A 20,603-nucleotide genomic window follows, 5' to 3' on the forward strand; every position below is an offset into this window, starting at 1 on the left:
TGCCCACATGTTATACACTCGGTCAGCTCAAAATTTTCAAGGTAGTATAACATGCAAAAGTTAGGGCACATGTCAATTTTCTAGTATCCTAAACCGAGGGGTTTCATCATGGACTTTGCAGCATAGAAGTTCTCTTTCAGCTTGTTCCCTTCAGGTAAAATGCTTCTCGCCCATTCGATAATCTTGTTATAACCAGCCTCACTCAACTCGTGATCTGACTTGATGGTGAACACCTGTGCTACGACCGATAATTTACTGTAGTTCGTGCAACCATCCCATAATAGTTCATTAGAATCTTTCAATAGATCAAAAAATCTTGTTGCATCTGCATTAGGTTCTTCTTCTACGATTGGACATTCACTAACATTACCTTCATTCATTCTCATTGCATACATAACCATATTCCTATAAGGATTACTGTTGTCATTTACAACTTCATGCACGTTGCTAGCACTATAAGTTGACCCAACCACCCTTTCTACCATGTTCTCATTAGGAACAAATAGTTCTCGTGTGCATACCAACACAAGTAATCCTCCATGAACTCTATGGTTAGAAGATGCATTGTTACAACATCTTGATGCAGAAACTTTTTATTTTTACACTTCCTACATGGACACCTAATAACGCCATTAGTAAAATTCCTCGGAATAGATGTTGTGAAATTAATAAAACCCTAAACCCCGTTACAATAATCCATCCTCCGCAATCCTTAGGGTGAGTCCCGATACATCCATGAATGATCATTCATGACTTCTATCGAACCTCTATAAAATTATGACAACATGTATTAATTAACTATGTTACGTAAATAAATTTGCAAAAATGTTGGTTTGCCCCGACATTATCCAACAAACTAAAAAAACACTTATGTTAAATATTCATCATCAATTGTCAATTATCAACATCCATACAAATTTATACATATATAAATTTACAGAAATCACAACTCTGCAATAGAATTGATAAAAATTAAAACGGACCCGTTAAACAAGCTATTATTTATTTCATCACAACACATCTAATTCGGTGTAATTCAAACAAAGTTTCAACAATTTACAAACAAATATAATTTGACTAAATCTAAAAAAACTATAACAACTACAAAATTACAGATTCATACTACAAGTTTCTTTGACAAATAACAATCAAAAGTACATACGTTAACAAGATACATATACTAAAAAAAACAATAAAAAATAATAAAATTGACATTTAAATGTTAAAACTAAAAAGGATAGATTTACTTACAAAAAATGATAAAATCCACAATAAATTGCTCGAAGAACGGATGTTGTGACCACGTACAAAAGTATAAGAAACTTGAGTGCTTGTGTTAAGAAGAGGGGGAGAGTTAGGACGGGTGGTTGACTGCAGTTTAGGAGGGGAGAGTTGGGATGGGGAAGAAGAAGGAGAAATAGAGGAAGAGAGAGTCGGCAGAGTGGGTATATATTGGCTTTTACCGATGGAGTCACCGACGGAAACGTTCCGTCGGTATACCCGTCCGTAAGTCCGCTGATGATTGTGCCACGTCACTGTATGGAGATCTCGATTTGAATCCCTCGGTCATTCCGTCGGTAAAATCATCTGAAAAAAATCAACATCATCACACCGTTGCAACTTTTCAAAAATCTATATAATTCGTCGGCAATACGATCGGTATATATCGACGGACGTATCCGTCGGTATATACCAACCGTATTGCCGACGGAAATGGTATGTCGGTATATACCGATAAAATTAGAGACGAAATTATTTCTATCGGTAAAAATTACCGACAAAAAAATTCCATCAATAATTCCGTTGGTTTTCGCTGATTTTCTGGTAGTGATCGTTGTGTTCTTCTACTACTGCAAAGAAGGTACGATGCAAAGAGGAGAGGTATGGTTAACCTGGATGCAGATGTGGTGGTTCAAATGAGTACTATGGTTGTAGCGTCGAGTAAGGTTTCGACTACAATGATCACTCATGTTGATGTCTCAACAATCAGAGAACAATTAATAAGGTGCTGGTCAGGGACATCCCAAATTGGATTGTCAATATGTTGCTCTTGACACGGTCCAAAACAAATATCTCTGTGGTATAATAGGGGATGGTCGGGTTTGGTTGAACTCTAAGCCAAGAGTTGTGGAATCTGTCTCGATGGCTAGCTCTAATGTTGAACAGCACAAAGACGTTTAGTCTGGATATAACTTAAGGAGCTCCAGGAAATGCTGCATAGTCATGGTATGAAGATCTCTCGGTACTCTGATGTAAGGCAAGCTGATTCTGAAGGTAACCTAGAGAAAAACTCTACAAGAGCTGATTGTCAAGTTACTCAAGCCAAGTTCCAGGCTTTTCATGGAGTTCCAGATCTAAATCATGTGTTGAGTTCTAATGATGAAGGGTTAAAGGAAGTCACATAAATGAAGATTTATTCCGAGGAAGGTGGTTCTTGTCTTCTAGTGGATTCAAATTCAAATAAGAGGCAAGCATTAAATGAGAGGCGTGTGGATGGCGTGGTAAGAAAGCTAAGTCCAAAGCAGCAGCCTAGCATGCCAACTTTCATATCTGCTTTTACCATTGTAAGTGATGTAGCCAAATATGGAAAGGTAGTCTCTGGCTTGAAAAAGACAACACACTTAGGTCTTGTTTATTTTTATGTTTCAAAAGTATTTTTGAAAAAATTAAATTTTTTTTTATTTTTTTGCTTTAATTTAATAATTTTTGGTGTTTTCAGATCATTTTGATACGCTGATATCAAAAATAATTTTTTAAAAATAAAAAAAACATCATTTTGATGCATTTCTAAGTGAAAAGCACTTCAAAAGGCAACCGCAACCACACTCCCAAACAGGCTTAGGCATACAGCCATTAGAGTTGTCCTCCAAGCAACTAGACCAGCAAAACCATGTTGAATTCTTTAAATGCTTCGGTAGCACCACCCGTCCTAGTTGGTCATTTTGTGGGACTGAAATTACCATATCTCGTTGATAACTCTATTGCCAAAAGATTTTGGGGGGGTCCTATGGACCATCAGAGGTTTTGTTGTCAGAGAATGGTATCTTCCTCTTCACCTTTGACTCTATTGATCAGGTTACTAATGTTTTGGATATAGCTTTGTGGCAAATGGCAAACGCGCTTAAACATTGGCAACCAAACATGAAATTTTCTAAAGATGATTTAACTAGAGTTCTAGTATGAATTTAACTTTATAATTTTCCTCTTTTGTATTGAATTATTAAAGGATTGAATTGTGTAGCTAGTGCTATTGGGGTTCCTTTTCATGCTAATCTTACTACACTTTTACATAAACGGCTGAGCTACACAAGATTTTGTGTTAAGATAGATGCCTCGTAGATGTTGGTTAAGGACCATGACTTACATTGTCCAAATAGGACATTCATAAAATTTTTAGCTGATTATGAATGGATACCTCCAAGCGTAGCAATTCTAATGTCTTTGTACATACCATATCATCAATGTGTTGTAATAATAAAGTTGATAAACTTTCAATGGTGGTACAGACTAAGAGGAAAAATGGTGTTGTTAGATCTAAATCCGCGAATAACAAGCAAAATCAGTTTCAATGGCAAGAAGTTGTTAAAAGGAATAAGTTTCCTACTAATAATGAGAATGGTCATTTGGCATTTGGTGTGCGTAATACTGATCGTAATGAAGATGGGAATCCAATTTCTACTCCTATTATGAATAGTTTACGAGGATACAAGAGAAGGGGGTACATTTATTGTTTTAGATCAAAGGACTATCGACTCTAATACTGTTATTTATGAGACCATTAAAGGAAAATCTATCTAGGTTCCTTTGGGTCAATGGGCGTAAGGAGGAGAATGATATTGAAATTAGGAAAGGTGATATGGATAGGGAGTGTTTTGATCAAGAGTCCATATTTTGGTTTCGGTGACTCAACAATCTTTGAATTCCATCAGCAAGATCAGCTAGCAAGTAAGGCTAAAGACTCTCTTAAGAAAAAGAAAAAGGGTTTGGTGGTTCTTCTTAGAAGAAAAGGAAATCAAGCTTTTAGCGAGGGGGCAAGTCGAGGTAATCATTGTGTTGTTGTTTGTCTTCCTCTCTACATTTTCTATTACTATCGGATGTTAGAATGTTAGAGGTTTGAATGATCCTATAAAGCATTCAGAATTCCAGCAAGAAAGGGTGGCACTATTTGGTTTGGTTAAAACTTGGGTTAGAGAAAGAAATAAAGATAGTGTTTATAGACTTCTTCTTTCAAATTAATCTTTCTTGTATAATTATGAGTTCTCATGTCGCGGTCGAATTTAGATTTGTTGGGATGCTGATGTGGTGGAGGTGGATGTTTTAGGTATGTTTGATCAGGCTATTCATGTTTGTGTTACTATGTTAGGTACCAATACTTGCTTTAACACTTGTATTGTTTATTGGGATAATAGTTCATCCAAACATGAGGCTTTATGGTCTGATATTGTGAGTCGTAGTGATGGTTGAGAGTCCACCCCATGGATTCTTATTGGTGACTTTAATGTTATTCAGTCTCTAGATGAGAAGAGAGGTGGTGCTATATGGGGGCCGCCATGACAAAATGATCTTAATAATTGTCTTATTCAATTAGGTTTGGAGGACCTTGGATTCACTAGTTGATGCGATCCAACCATCAAGGGATCCATTGGAGGTTCTAGTTGGTCTAGTTACTAGGCTTAGGGCTAAGAAGTTCAAAGAAGCTTTCAATGGACTTCTTCAAGATACATGGGCTAAGGTGGACTTCAAGAGGATTTGTAATAATAAAGAGCAAGCCTTGATTAATCTGATTCATGTTCAAGAGGGGCTTGTTGGTGGAACCAAGACCATTACACAAGGATTGGGAGAAGAAGACTACATTAGGACAGTTTGACCTTTCGTTACTCTTTTAGTCATAACTGGAGTTACAGATCTAATTTTGATGTGATTCTAGTTGGTCTGGAAACTAGACTTCCATTCCTTTCCAATAGTATATGGCACGCCTTCTAATTCATTAAGACGAGAGAGAACCATCCATTTTAAGTTGGGCCTTGTTGCTGTCAGACAGAATGCGGAAACAACGAACTTGTCTTATTTAATTAGTTGGGCTATCAAACTTTAATTATTTTGAGAGGAGACAATTTGTTTGGGTTTTAGACATGTTTATTTTTTTTTATTTTAATTAGTTTGGGCTAGTTTTACCTTGGGTTGATTATTATTTAAATTGGGTTTATGTGAGACCTATTAGGGAAACTAGGGTTTTGTCTTGGAGTATAAATACTCTTTAGGAATAATTTTAGGGTAGACTTTTGATAATATTTTTAGCATTGTAGCCGACTTTTGGTTGCTCAATCTTGGTTCTTGATTGAACTTTCAACTCTTCAAAGAATTGACCATTCTTTGTTGTGAATTTATACTTCTTTCGCTCGTCTCCAGGTGTAGGCGTTGAGATCGAGTTGGTTTATAGTCTTATTGCCTTGGAGCAAGTCTTCCATTGTGATAAGCTCATTCAAATCTCAACAAACTTGGGTTAGATTGATCTTGGGGTCGCGAATACCATTAAATTCCGCTAGGGTTCGCATCAGTTGGTATCAGAGCTGATGTAACCACAAGTTATATCCTTCAATTTGAGTCTTTATTGTTTCTTGTTTGATTCTTGATAGATTTGGCCACCTATATATATATATAAAAAAAAAAATTAGGGATCTTACTTTTTATTGCTTTGTTGAACACTTAATCATAAGTTAGTGTTCTTTTTTTTTTTTATGCTTCCTTAATCAAAATCGGCATACACACCTAAGTTCTTGATTTTGTTTTGTTCTTCCTGAAATATATATATATATATATATATATATATATATATATATATATATATATATAAAGGAGGCTTGATCTTGAAATCTTGATTGTTGCCGCATAAAAAAGAAAAGAAAAGAAAAATCACTCTTTTTTGTTTTGGCTAAATCTTTTAGTAGTCTTGTTTGTGTTTCTTGAAAATTTGGGTAGTTTAGTTGATTTTCTTGAGTTTCTGGAATTTTTTTGAATTAAATCCTTAGTTCTTGATAATTCATAATTGTTTAGCTCTTTTCTGATTTTTTTTCGTGTCTTCAAATTGTCATATTTTTCATACAAATTTGCATTGCCATTCGTGAATTTGTCATCGAGTTTCGTTTTGTTAGTTTTGTAATTTCTTGCTTCTAGAGTCTATATCAAATTTATAAATTCACTGTATAGTTGGTTGTTTTTTTTTTTTCTGAATTGTTGCTAAGTGATTTCAAGAACTAAAGAAAGGCAATTTGAGTGGAAAAAGGCATAGGGAGCATATTCGAGTGAAAAGCCTATAAATTTGTGTGAAACACGAGTGTGTGAGGTGTTATTTTTATTGCTAACGATTTTCGTGCAGGTTTAAAAAAAATAAAAATATCTTCTAATAGTGTGCCACAGAAGAACGGTGAAATCCAAAAAGATGGGCTTTCAAGAATACAACAACAAATGGAATTTATGTTTGGTGAGCTGATGACTAGGAGTGAAAAATTAGAGACTAGGTCTGATTGAGGGCGTAGTAAAAGGGGTAGAGAAGCTAGGAAGGAGGAGAGTGTTGTTGGAAACTCTATAGATGAAGTCGAGGATGATCTTAATCGTGGTGGTGGGTTCCGTACACATAGGAGAGAGAGGTATGAGAATCGGTCAAGGAGGGGACATATTCGACCACATAGGGATTTTGAGCACAGAGGAGATTTTGATGATTTGGGAGATATAGACCGAAATTTGGGTAGTATTAAGTTAAAAAGCCCAGCTTTTAAGGGAAAAACTGATCCGGAAGCTTATTTAGATTGGGAAAAAAAAGGTGGAGATGATTTTTGACATCCATAGGTACTCTGAAGAAAAGAAGGTTAAGTTAGTTGTAGTGGATTTTACTGACTATGCCATGGTTTGGTGGGAGAGATTGGTGGTAGAAAGAAGAAGGAATAGAGAAAGACCAGTTAGCACATGGGAGGAGTTGAAGACAATAATGAAGAAGAGGTATGTTCCTAAACATTATTATCGGGAGTTGTTTAATCGTTTACAAATGATTACACAGGGTAATAAGAGTGTGGAGGAGTTTTAGAAAGAATTAGAGGTGGCTATGATTAGAGCTAATGTTAATGAAGATGAGGAAGTTACGATGTCTAGGTTTTTGAATGGCTTGAATAGAGACATAGCTAATGTTATAGAGTTGCAATCATATGTTGATTTAGAAGAGTTAGTACACTTAGCCATTAAGGTTGAAGGACAGTTGAAAAGGAAGGGTAATACATGATCTGGAGCTTATACGGGGTCTTCTTTGGGTTGGAAGATGAATTATAAGAGAGAGGGTAGTGCGTCATTGAAGCCTTTGGTGACTTCTAAAGTTGCCGAACCTATCTCCATGAAGAAGCAGGTTTCGACCAATGGTCAAAAACTTAAGGGAGAAGTTCAACCGAAGCGTAATCGTGATATAAAGTGTTTCAAGTGTCAAGGATTGGGACACTATGCATCAGAATGTGCAAATCGTCGAGTTATGATTCTAAGGGATGATGGAGAGATTGTGTCCACTAGTGAGGACTCTGATTGTGATGACATGCCCCCACTTAAGGATGTTAGTGATTTAGAGTATGCTGCTGGTGATAAAGTTTTGGTGATTTGAAGGTCACTTAGTGTTCAGACTAAGGAGGATGATGTGGAGCAACAAATGGAGAACATCTTCCATACTAGATGCCTAATCAACGATAAGGTATATAGTATGATCATTGATAGTGGTAGTTGTACTAATGTTGCTAGTGTTACTTTAGTTAGAAAGTTGGGATTGAATACCATAAAGCATGAGAGGCCTTATCAACTTCAATGGTTGAATGAATGTGGTGTTGTTAGGGTGAAAAGACAGGTGATGATTTCTTTTTCATTAGGCAAATATAAGGATGGAGTGTTATGTGATGTTGTGCCTATGGATGCTACTCATCTGTTACTAGGGAGGCCTTGGCAATTTGATAGAAAAGCCAAGCACGATGGGTTTAAGAACAGGTATTCATTAGAAAAGGATGGAAGGATTTATACACTTGCCCCACTATCACCAAAGCAAGTGTATGAAGATCAAATTCAATTGAAGAAGGGTTATGAGGAAGAGCAACATGTTTCGGCCAAAGTGGAGGAACAAAAAGATTTGGCTAAAATGGAAAAACAAGCTGAACAACATGGTGAGGATGTGAGGAAGAGAGAAAAGAAAGTGAGCCATGAGTTGAAAACAAAAAGGAACAAAGTTTCTGCCGTTAGGACATTAGGGGAGGGTCATGGCCAAAAACAAAACGATGAAAAGAAGGCCGAGAGTGGAGAGAAGAAAGAAAGGGTGAGAAAAGAAGAGTGTGTAGAAAAAGTGGGGAAACACCTTAATTTTTTTGCAAAATCTAATGATCTTAAACATGCCTATCTTTCTGACTTGCCTATGATTTTACTTGTGTATAAGGAGGCATTCTTTAACTCAGATGATTTAGATTCTTGTGTTCCTAGTGTTGTTAAAGTTCTTTTGCAGGAATTTGAGGATGTCTTTCTGGATGACATTCCTAGTGGTTTGCCGCCAATTAGAGGTATTAAGCATTAAATTGACTTTGTTCCAGCAGCATCTATACCAAATAGGCTGGCTTATAGGAGCAATCCTGAAGAGACTAAGGAGCTTCAAAGGCAAGTGGGGGAGTTGATGTCGAAAGGATACATTCGAGAGAGCATGAGTCCTTGTGCAGTTCCCGTGCTTCTTGTTCCAAAAAAGGACAAAACTTGGCGAATGTGTGTGGATTGTCGAGCTATCAATAACATCACTGTAAAGTATCGACATCCCATTCCTAGATTAGATGATATGTTGGATGAATTACATGGTTCTAAATTGTTTTCAAAAATTGATTTGAAAAGTGGTTATCATCAAATTAGGATAAAAGAAGGGGATGAATGGAAAACTGCTTTTAAAACTAAATATGGTTTGTATGAGTGGTTGGTTATGCCTTTTGGACTTACTAATGCACCTAGTACTTTTATGAGATTGATGAATCATGTGTTGCGTGCTTTTATTGGTAAGTTTATAGTCGTTTACTTTGATGATATCTTGATTTATAGTAAGGAGATTGATGAGCATATAAGTCATTTGAGACAAGTTCTTGATGTGCTTAGAAAAGAGTCCTTATATGCTAATTTGAAAAAGTGTGACTTTTGCATGGATATGATTGTTTTTCTTGGATATGTGGTTAGTGCAAAAGGTATAGAAATGGATGAGGCTAAGGTTAAGGCTATTCAAGAATGGCCTACACCAAAATCCTTAACAGACGTTAGGAGTTTTCATGGTTTGGCTAGTTTTTATAGGAGATTTGTTAAAGACTTTAGTACGATAGCCTCTCCATTGACTGAAATTGTTAAGAAAGTCGTGGGTTTCAAGTGGGGAGAAGAACAAGAAAATGCTTTTAGCTTATTAAAATCAAAGTTGATTTCGGCACCTTTAATATCTTTACCTGATTTTAATAAAGCTTTTGAGATTGAATATGATGCTTCAGGAATAGGTATTGGAGCCATTTTAATGCAAGAAAAATGGCCCATCGCTTATTTTAGTGAGAAACTCAATGGTGCAACTCTTAACTATCCCACTTATGATAAAGAGTTGTATGCAGTCGTGCGGGCTTTGGAGACTTGGCAACATCATCTGTGGCCCCGAGAGTTTCTCATACATATTGATCACCAATCGTTGAAACATTTGAAGGGTTAAGGTAAGTTAAGTAGGAGACATACTAAATGGGTTGAATTTATTGAAATCTTTTCATATGTGATTAAATACAAGCAAGTTCAGGAAAATGTGGTCGTCGATGCCTTGTCGCGAAGGCATGTTCTTCTTAATACTCTTAATACTAAATTGCTAGGATTTGAGTATATTAAGGAATTGTATCTTGATGATCATGATTTCGGTGCTATATATGACACATGCAAGGTTTTGGCCATGGATAAATATTTTAGGCATGATGGATTTTTGTTTAAGAAAAATAAGTTATGTGTGCCTAATTGTTCTTTACGTGAATTACTTGTGAGGGAAGCATATAGGGGAGGTTTAATGGGGCAATTTGGAATTACTAAAACTTTGGAGGTTCTGCATGAGCACTTTTATTGGCCTAATATGAAAAGAGATGTGCAAAGAATATGTGATAGGTGCATAACATGAAGACAAGCTAAGTCTAGGGTAATGCCTTATGGACTATACACACCTTTGCCTGTTCCTAAGGAACCTTGGGTTGATATTTCTATGGATTTCATTTTAGGTCTACCTAGGTATAGGAAAGGGAGAGATTCTATATTTGTTGTTGTGGATAGATTTTTTAAGATGACACATTTCATTGCTTGCCATAAAACTGATGATGCAATAAATATAGCTGACCTATTCTTTATAGAGGTCATTCGGCTACATGGTCTTCCTAAGAGCATTGTATCCGATCGAGACGTTAAGTTTTTGAGTTACTTTTGGAAGGTTTTGTGGGGTAAGTTAGGAACTAAACTTTTATATTCTACTACTTGTCATCCACAAACAGATGGCCAAACTGAAGTTGTTAACCGGACTTTGATTCAATTGTTAAGGGCTATCATTCAAAAGAATCTTAAAAATTGGGAAGATTGTTTGTCATTCATTGAATTTGCATATAATCGTAGTGTGCATTCTACTACTGATTATTCCCCATTTGAGATTGTTTATGGTTTTAACCCTTTGACCCCATTAGATTTGATTTCTTTGCCTGTTGATGAAAGGGTTAGTCTTGATGGTAATCAAAAAGCACAGGTAGTGAAAGATCTCTATGTAAAAATTCAGAAACAAATAGAAAAGAAGAATGAATCATATGGAAACAAAGCCAATAGGGGACGAAAATTAGTGAGATTTGAACCAGGTGATTGGGTTTGGGTGCATATGAGGAAGGAAAGGTTTCCTGAACAAAGAAGATCAAAGTTGATGCCTCGAGGAGATGGTCCTTATCAGATCATAGAAATGATTAATGATAATGCCTACAAAGTGGATCTACCAGGTGAGTATGGTGTTAGTGCTATATTCAATGTTTCTGATCTTTCTTCATTTGATGTAGGTGATGATTCGAGGTCGAATCCTTTTGAGGAGCGAGGAGATGATGCGATCCAACCATCAAGGATCCATTGGAGGTTCCAGTTGGTTCAATTACTAGGCTTAGGTCTAAGAAGTTCAAAGAAGCTTTCAATGGACTTCTTCAAGATACATGGGCTAAGGTGGACTTCAAGAGGATTTGTAATAATAAAGATCAAGCCTTGATTAATCTGATTCATGTTCAAGAGGGGCTTGTTGGTGGAACCAAGACCATTACACAAGGATTGGGAGAAGAAGACTACATTCGGACAGTTTGACCTTTCGTTACTCTTTTAGTCATAACTGGAGTTACATATCTAATTTTGATGTGATTCTAGTTGGGCTGGAAACTAGACTTCCATACCTTTCCAACGGTATATGGCACACCTTCTAATTCATTAAGACGAGAGAGAACCATCTGTTTTAAGTTGGGCCTTGCTGCTGCCAGACAGAATGCAGAAACAACGAACTTGTCTTATTTAATTAGTTGGGCTATCAAACTTTAATTATTTTGAGAGGAGACAATTTGTTTGGGTTTTAGACTTGTTTATTTTTTTTATTTTAATTAGTTTGGGCTAGTTTTAGCTTGGTTTGATTATTATTTAAATTGGGTTTATGTGAGACCCATTAGAGAAACTAGGGTTTTGGCTTGGAGTATAAATACTCTTTAGGAATAATTTTAGGGCAGACTTTTGATAATATTTTCAGCATTGTAGCCGAATTTTGTTTGCTCAATCTTGGTTCTTGATTGAACTTTCAACTCTTCAAAGAATTGACCATTCTTTGTTGTGAATTTATACTTCTTTTGCTCGTCTCCAGGTGGAGGCGTTGTGATCGAGTTGGTTTATAGTCTTGTTGCCTTGGAGCAAGTCTTCCATTGTGATAAGCTCATTCAAATTTCAACAAACTTGGGTTAGATTGATCTTGGGGTCACGAAAACCATTAAATTCTGCTAGGGTTCGCATCATTAGTTCTATGTTCACTTGGACTAATTAACAATGTAATAATCCTACCTTTAAAAAATTGAATTGAGTGCTTGTTAATGTGAAGTGGAAATGTGATTTCACAGCTTCTAAAGGTTTATTTCTTCCTTTTGGTATATCTGATCATTCTTCAAAGTTAGTCAAACTTGCAAAAAATGCCTAAAAGGAAGGTTTCATTCAAGTATTTTGATTTTTGTGTTAATCATTGTTGCGATGTCGCGGTCGCACAAATTAATTACCCTAGCTTAAAACACAACACACAAGATAGTATAGAGCAAGCAAGGGGTCGATCCCACGAGGAAGGTTCAAGTCAGATTTTTATGCTAGATGATATGCAATTTGAGGGGGGGTTTTGGATGTTATCTAGGCTAAAGCAAAAGAAAATAGAAAACTATCAAGCGAAATTAAATAAAATCATAAAATTATCAAGAGAACAAACCTTGGTCGCAAGCACACATCCACCTACAGAAATCAGAACTGATCATGGAAACAAAACATCAATTTATATTCTGAATATTAATCTTTTCTTAACATTGGTTAGTTAACGGATCCGCCGTATAACTAACCCTAACCATCAAACAACCACAGTGTCTGCACTAGTAATTTAATTCAATGGCAGCCTTAAGAACTAGATAACTTGATTAACAAGAAAACATAATTGTCCGCGGTCTATGTTTGGTTTGATTGAATGTTCTCCCTAAGATTAATAACGTAGATCCACCATAATTATTAAACTCAGTTACTTCATAAGTTCATATACCACAACTCCGGTTTTGATATCAAACTTAGCAATAGATTGTCTACAATAATAACTTAGAGTCCGCTCTAGCAATTAAAATAAACAATCATAGGAAAAATAAGAATAGGAGAACAAACATATTCATCATATAAACTAAAAAGAAAAGGTAAAATAAATCTCACAGTTCTTGAAATCCGAAGGTTTCCATGTCCTTGCAACCAAGAAAAAAAGTTTAGCCTTGCATGTTTGTTGAACAACTAATCGAAAAGGAGGAATGCATGATTTTGGGTTTCTTAGAGGAGGGGGGCATTTTTCTCTTCTTGGCTGGCTGCCCCCCTTCTCTTTTCTCATTCTTTTTATATCCTAGGAAACCCTAGTCTCTATTTTACAAAATAGTCCTCCCTTAAGTAGATTGTTTACATCTAAGTACTTCAATAACTATTTTCCTAAAAACGAAGAAATAACCTTGCATGAAATCTTCAAAATTTGACTTAGAGGAGCTAAATTGCTGATATAAAAACTTGGATATCGGTTTAGATGCTTCGGAATGTAATTTGGACTCATTTCTTCATGAAACCTGTTTGCTGGCAGAATTCAGTTTTCATCTTTGAAAACTCATATCTCCCTCATGTGACATCTTTTTTGGCTGAAATGTGGAGAGTTTATAGGCCTTTTAGTCAGGAATCCAAAAACATTGAGTTTGCATAAATTGGACTTCTGTAACTCCAGATATTCAAGTCGGAATGGCCAAAGGTCAACATTGGCAGATTGCAAGATTTGACTTTGAAAGCTGCGATTTCCATGCTCTTCCTTATTTTATTTTCTTTCCTTAGATGTCCAGAAAGGTATGAATGTTATCTTTTTAATGCCACTAGAATCACTTCATTTTGACCTCTAGAGCTCATGTTCTGCACAAAACATTGACTGAAGGTCAAATATGCAAATTACCTCTAATTTACTCCTTTTTGCATCTTTCATCCAAAAGTACCTTCAAAACATAAAATAAAAAATATCAAGATATTTTATATATAAAACATAGGCAAAACACTAGTTAAATGTGGGTGAAACTATCGAATAATATGGTTGCATCAAATACCCCCACACTTAGCTCTTGCTCGTCCTCGAGAAAGGATAAGTAAAATCAAATTAAAATTAAATTAAATCAAATCACTATGACTAATTTCCTAATCTCCCATCAATATCAGAGAATATATGCATTATAAACAAGAATACAATCAAGAAGGATAAAGAGTATAAATTTTCATGAATTTATTTACATGCAAACTTCAAAACTCAATTAATTATCGGGATTTAAATGAAATGTATGCCATGCCAAAGTGATAGGTCCTCTCATTGATATACACTCCAACACTCACGTGTTTAGGGCATATGTGTTTAAATCTCTCAAATTCAATCAATGAATATGTTCTACCATAAGCTTGCTTTTCAATCTCATCTCCATTACTAACATATTACAAGCAATGCATGAATCAAAAGGTCTTATTTTCCGGTTGTAAAGGAGCTAAGGTTAAGGTGAGGTAAAAGAGAGTAAAAGAAAAGGTTCAAACCAAAGAAAGTAGAGCATTCTGAAAAATGATATTTCAAACAAGATATTCCATCAAAGCACATAAATTTTTCATCTTTAATCACCAATGCTTAATTTCTTTTGATTTCAAGCTCTTTCAACATAAAATCTTAAGAACATAAAGGAACACTTTTTTCTTTCTTTCCTTTTTTTTCTTTTTCTTTTTTTTTTCCTTTTTTTTTACCTTTGGCAACTTTGCCCATCTTTTCATCAAGCATCACTTCTTCTTTCTTTTTATATAATTTCCAACCATAATTCCATGAAATATCACAAGTATATGCTCTACTAATCCTTGGCCAGGGGAAAAGAAAAACATATATAAAGTTAAGGCTTATACATGGATAAAGCAAAGAAAAGATAAACAAGCTCAAAAGGGGGCTCACTAAGGATAATATGCTTTAAGTTGGCTTTTTGGCTCAAGTGGTTAAAATTCCTAATGCCTTTATCATCTTCATGTATATATGTAATGCAAATGTAATCTCAACAAGATATAAAGCAAGTTCTAGAGATACATATCATTGAAAGAATGTACAATCAAGGAATATAATGTTGAAGGCTCAAAAGCTTGCATTGGTATAACACTATAAAGTCAACATGACATATTCTCAAAGTCAATCCCTAAACCAATTAAACTTTAAAACTTGCATGGACACTCCTTCATTCGATTTATATCTTCATCTATCTCAATTAATTCTCATATATAATACTCACATTCTCATAAACCAATAGGAGTTCAAAAGATCAAACATAAAAATTTGTTTTTTTTTTTGGAACAACAAAGAAAATCAAAATGAGAAAACCAACATTCTCCCAATACCCCCACACTTAAAACACAAATTTGTCCTCAATGTTGAAATAAAAGAAAAGGAATATAGGAGAATGACAAAAATAAAGTAAAATGTCAAAAATAAAAGATAAGGGAAAATAAAGCAAATCTGTTTTTTTTTTCTTTCTGTGTTGGGTTGCCTCCCGGTAAGCGCTTTTGTTTTATGTCATTGGCTCGATATTTTGCATGCTCATTCTTGATAGATTGGTTCAGCTAACTTCGCAAAAGCGGTGAGTTCCGTCGTCCAACTTTCATAGAAAGGTTTCAAGCGATGCCTATTGACCTTGAGTACTTTGTTGGTTTCTAAACTTGTAATTTCAACTGCACCATAAGGAAAAACATTAGAAATAACAAAGGGTCCAATCCAATGAAAGCGCAACTTTCCAGGAAAAAGTTTCAAACACGAATGATAAAGAAGGACTTTGTCTCCAACGTTAAACTTTTTTCTTGTAATCATTCAGTCATGAAGACTTTTGATCTTTTCTTTGTAAATCCTTGCATTCTCATAAGCATCATTTTGTATTTCTTCCAACGTAATTCCAATCTTTTTGGGCACCAAAAGGATAGGCGCCACCCATCCACTGTCCATGATGGGGTGAATGACTCCTACATCATGGGGAACAGTTTGCAAAGCTTGCAAAGCCAATTCTGATTCATGCATGTTTTGGGGAACACATATATGCCTCTCCATCTCTTCTATCTTGGTAAAATCATAGCCATAGCTCAAAGCTACGCTTAATCCATCCTCACTATCAAAATCACAAACTTGCTGCACACACTTATCAACTTGGTCATAACATGTGATAGAATAAACATTGCTATAAGGATATGTCATTGCATCATGAAAATTAAATTCATTTTTTTCATCTCCTACCTCCATAGACAAAGTATCTTTACCACAATCAATTTTTGTATTGGCAGTTTTCAAGAATGGTCTCACAAACAATATAGGAGTGTTGTTTGATGAATCACAAGAATCATGTTCCATATCAAGAATATAAAAGTCGTATGGAATGACCAAACTATCAATCTTGATTAGGACATATTCTATCACACCAAGTGGGTAAACAAAAGTACGATCCGCAAGTTGTATTACAATGCTAGTTTTATTCAAAGGCTCACCTTTTGAAACTAGCATTACCAATACCACATGGGATAGTAAACACACTTGAGTCTTTTTGCTTCAAAGGCATATTCTTTTGAACAATAGCAGATACAACTTCACCCATACTTACCATTTCATGACCTTTCAGTTTGAAAGCTCTCTTTGTAGTACACAACTTCTTCAAGAATTTGGCATACTTAGGAATTTGCTTGATAGCATCAAGTAAAGGAATGTTGAGTTCTACTTTCTTGAAAACCTCTAAAATCTCTTTTTCTTTGTCCTCTTTCTTTGACCTAGAAGAACTCACAGGAAAGGGTGGAATTGTTTTAAAACTGAAATTCATTGAGTGAGGAGTTACCTTTGAAGTGTTGGTCGATGTTTCATTTTGTGGAGGAGGAGGATGTTCCTTCTTTGTACTCAATTTGATTTCTATCTCTTCTTCTTCCTCCATCTCAATTTGTTTCGACCTTTCTCTTCAAGTTCTTTCCCACTTCGCAGCATGATCGCACTAACATTCTCTATTGGATTCAATGCTTGGGAGGACAATTTTCCATTCATTTGTGCTTCCAATTTCCCCACACTTGAAGCTACTTGCCCCATTTGCTTCTCCAAGTTATGAATACTTGACCTTGTTTCCTTTTGAAAAGACATGACATTTTGTTGTAAGGCCATAGTGTTAGAAGCCAAAGTTTTCATCATCTTACGAAGATCATCACTGGATGACAACCCCATAACATTGGAGTTTGTGAATGGATGGGGTTGTCTTGCTTGATAATTTTGTAGGGGCTGAAATCCATGGGGATGGAACTGTCGTCCTTAATTGCCTTGTTGAGGCTGGTTCCCATAACATAAGTTTGGATGATCTCTCCATCCAGGATTGTACGTGTGGGAAAAAGGATCATACTTATGCTGAAGCTGTCTATTGAATGCTCCATCAACTGCATTAGCTTGTTCAATGTAATCTTCTTGCATTGTTAGGCACATATCCGAAGCATGTCCTTGTAAGGAGCATATGCTACAAACTTCCACCTGTTGTACATTGCCACAAGCCAAAGAACGCACAAGAGAAGTAAGATCATTAACTTTATTCTCAATGTTAGAAATACTTACCTTATTTACTCGTTTATTTGCGAAGTCTCCACGGGTGCCAAGCTGTTTCGAGTTGGCTGCCATATTTGAGATCAATTGGCGTGCAGCCTCAGGTGTCTTATCTACTAATGCCCCTCCACTTGCCGCATCAATGATACTACAATCAGTAGGCATCAGTCCTTCATAGAAATATTGAATGAGTAGTTGATCGGGTATCTGATGGTGAGAGCATTGAATGCACATTCCTCAAATCTTTCCCAATACTCGGAAAGTGTCTCTCCATGAGATTGTCGAATCCCATATATTTTTTTCCTTATGTTGGCAACTCGAGATGCTGGGAAATATTTTTCAAGGAAAAACTTCTTCATGACATTCCAAGTTCCAATGGAACCTGAGAGAATAGAGAAAAACCATGCCTTTGCTGCCCCTTTTAAAGAGAAAGGTAAACCTTACAACTTAACATGTTCTTCGTCAACTCCATTTGGTTTCATGCCAACGCAAACCATATGGAACTCCTTGAGATGAATATGAGGATCTTCTCCTGCAAGACCATTGAATGTTGGTAGCAAATGTATAAAACCAGATTTGAGCTCAAAGTTTACATTATTGTCGATGTTTATGCACAATGGTTGATTTTCCACGTTAGGAGCAGCAAGCTCCTTGAGTGTTTGTTGTCATGCAACAACCATAGTGTTGATGCGAGCTTCCTTTCGTAACCTGCGTAAAGTGTTTTCTATACGAGATCCACCGGCACTTGACTTTGGTTAGTAGAACGGGTTACAGACATAAATCGTCAAGAAAACTCAAAAGAAACCAACCACACAAGAGATCGAAAACAATGTAAATTGTACGAAAATCCTACGCTAGAAAACTAAAACTGCCTAAAAACCCTAGAAAAAAAGCAGAATTTGGCCTCGATAAGATGGGCCAAGTGGTGCACCACTAGTCCTATTTAGAACGTCGTTTCCCTTCAGGAAACAAACGGCTGAAACCTAATTCCACCAAAAAATCTGTTTTGAACAGTACCGCTGCCGTAATGAACAGTACCGCAGCAAGCAAAAATTCTAATTTTTTTTTTAGAAAAAGAAATAACAATCACAGCAAATAAAAAAAATAGCACAAGAATCAACTAAAATTACTTCCCAAGCAACGGCGCCAAAATTTGTTGTGATGTCGCGGTCACACAAATTAATTACCCTAGCTTAAAACACAACACACAAGATAGTATAGAGCAAGGGATCGATCCCACGAGGAAGGTTCAAGTCAAATTTTTATGCTAGATGATATGCAATTTGAGGGGGGGTTTTGGATGTTATCTAGGCTAAAGCAAAAGAAAATAGAAAACTATCAAGCGAAATTAAATAAAATCATAAAATTATCAAGAGAACAAACCTTGGTCGCAAGCACACATCTACCTATAGAAATCAGAACTGATCATGGAAACGAAACATCAATTTATATTCTGAATATTTATCTCTTCTTAACATTGGTTAGTTAACAGATTCGCCGTATAACTAACCCTAACCATCAAACAACCACAGTGTCCGCACTAGTAATTTAATTCAATGGCCTAGAACTAGATAAGGTGATTAATCAAGAAAACATAACTGTCTGCAGTCTATGTTTGATTTGATTGAATGTTCTCCCTAAGATTAACGTAGATCCGCCATAATTATTAAACTCAGTTACTTCACAAGTTCATATACGCAATAGATTGTCTACAACAATAACTTAGAGTCTGCTCTAGCAATTAAAATAAACAATCATAGGAAAAATAAGCATATGAGAACAAACATATTCATCATATAAACTAAAAAGAAAAGGTAAAATAAATCTCGCAGTTCTTGAAATCCGAAGGTTTCCGTGTCCTTACAACCAAGAAAAAGAGTTTAGCCTTGCATGTTTGTTGAACAACTAATCAAAAAGGAGGAATGCATTATTCGGGTTTCTTAGAGGAAGGGGGCATTTTTCTCTTCTTGGCTAGCTGCCCCCCTTCTCTTCTCTCATTCTTTTTATATCCTAGGAAACCTTAGTCTCTATTTTACAAAATAGTCCTCCTTTAAGTAGATTGTTTACATTTAAGTACTTCAATAACTAGTTTCCTAAAAAAGAAGAAATAACCTTGCATGAAATCTTCAAACTTTGACTTAGAGGAGCTAAATTGCTGAAATAAAAACTTGGATATCGGTTTAGATGCTTCAGAATGTAATTTGGACTCGTTTCTTCATGAAAACTGTTTGCTGGCAGAATTCAGTTGTCATCTTTGAAAAATCATATCTCCCTCACGTGACATCGTTTTTGGTTGAAATTGGGAGCGTTTATAGGCCTTTTAGTCAGTAATACAAAATAATTGAGTTTGCATAAATTGGACTTCTGTAGCTCCAGATATTTAAGTTGGAATGGCCAAAGGTCAACACTGGCAGATTGCGAGAATTGACTTTGAAAGCTGCGATTTCCATGCTCTTCCTTATTTTATTTTCTTGCCTTAGATGTCCAGAAAGGTATGAATGTTATCTTTTTAATGCCACTAGAATCACTTCATTTTGACGTTTAGAGCTAACGCTCTGCACAAAACATTGACTGAAGGTCAAATCTGCCAATTACCTCCAATTTACTCCTTTTTGCATAAAACAAAGAATATTAAGATATTTTATATATAAAACATATGCAAAACACTATTTAAATATGGGTGAAACTATCGAATAATATGGTTGCATCAATCATCTTGATTTTTTACAAATTATTTCCGAGGTTTGGGATAAGGAAGTCATTGGTACTTCGATGTTCATTTTGTGTAAGAAACTGCAGAATGTTAAGGTTGTTTTGAGATACTTTAATAAGAAGTTTCTTTCTAAGCTTTCTTGAGAGGGTTTCGATGGCTAAGAGAGAAATAAAAGATGCTCAATATCTGGTGCAACAAAATCCTCTTGATTCAATAATGCATAGAACTTAGTCTATGTTGGTTAAGGAGTATGTGAGGATTGCTTAAGCCGAGGAGAGCTTTCTTAGGCAAAAATCTTGGGTTCATTAATTGAATTTAAAGGATAAGAATTCAAAGTTTTTCTTTAACTCGATTAAGAATCGTCAATACCGCAATGAAACTCTTTCCATTCATGATGATAATGGCACTTGTATTACTGATGCAAAAGAGGTAAATGACATTATTGTTAACTAC

The 20,603-nt window shown here is 35.7% G+C and overlaps 1 pseudogene; it reads left to right on the forward strand.

Moving 5' to 3' along the window:
* LOC112325046 (uncharacterized) overlaps positions 1 to 11,020 on the forward strand; it is a 36,887-nt pseudogene extending 25,867 nt beyond the window's left edge.
* The last annotated feature ends 9,583 nt before the right edge of the window (positions 11,021 to 20,603 follow it).

Source organism: Populus trichocarpa, chromosome 18, assembly GCF_000002775.5.
Source record: "Populus trichocarpa isolate Nisqually-1 chromosome 18, P.trichocarpa_v4.1, whole genome shotgun sequence".
NCBI classification, from domain to species: Eukaryota; Viridiplantae; Streptophyta; class Magnoliopsida; order Malpighiales; family Salicaceae; genus Populus; species Populus trichocarpa.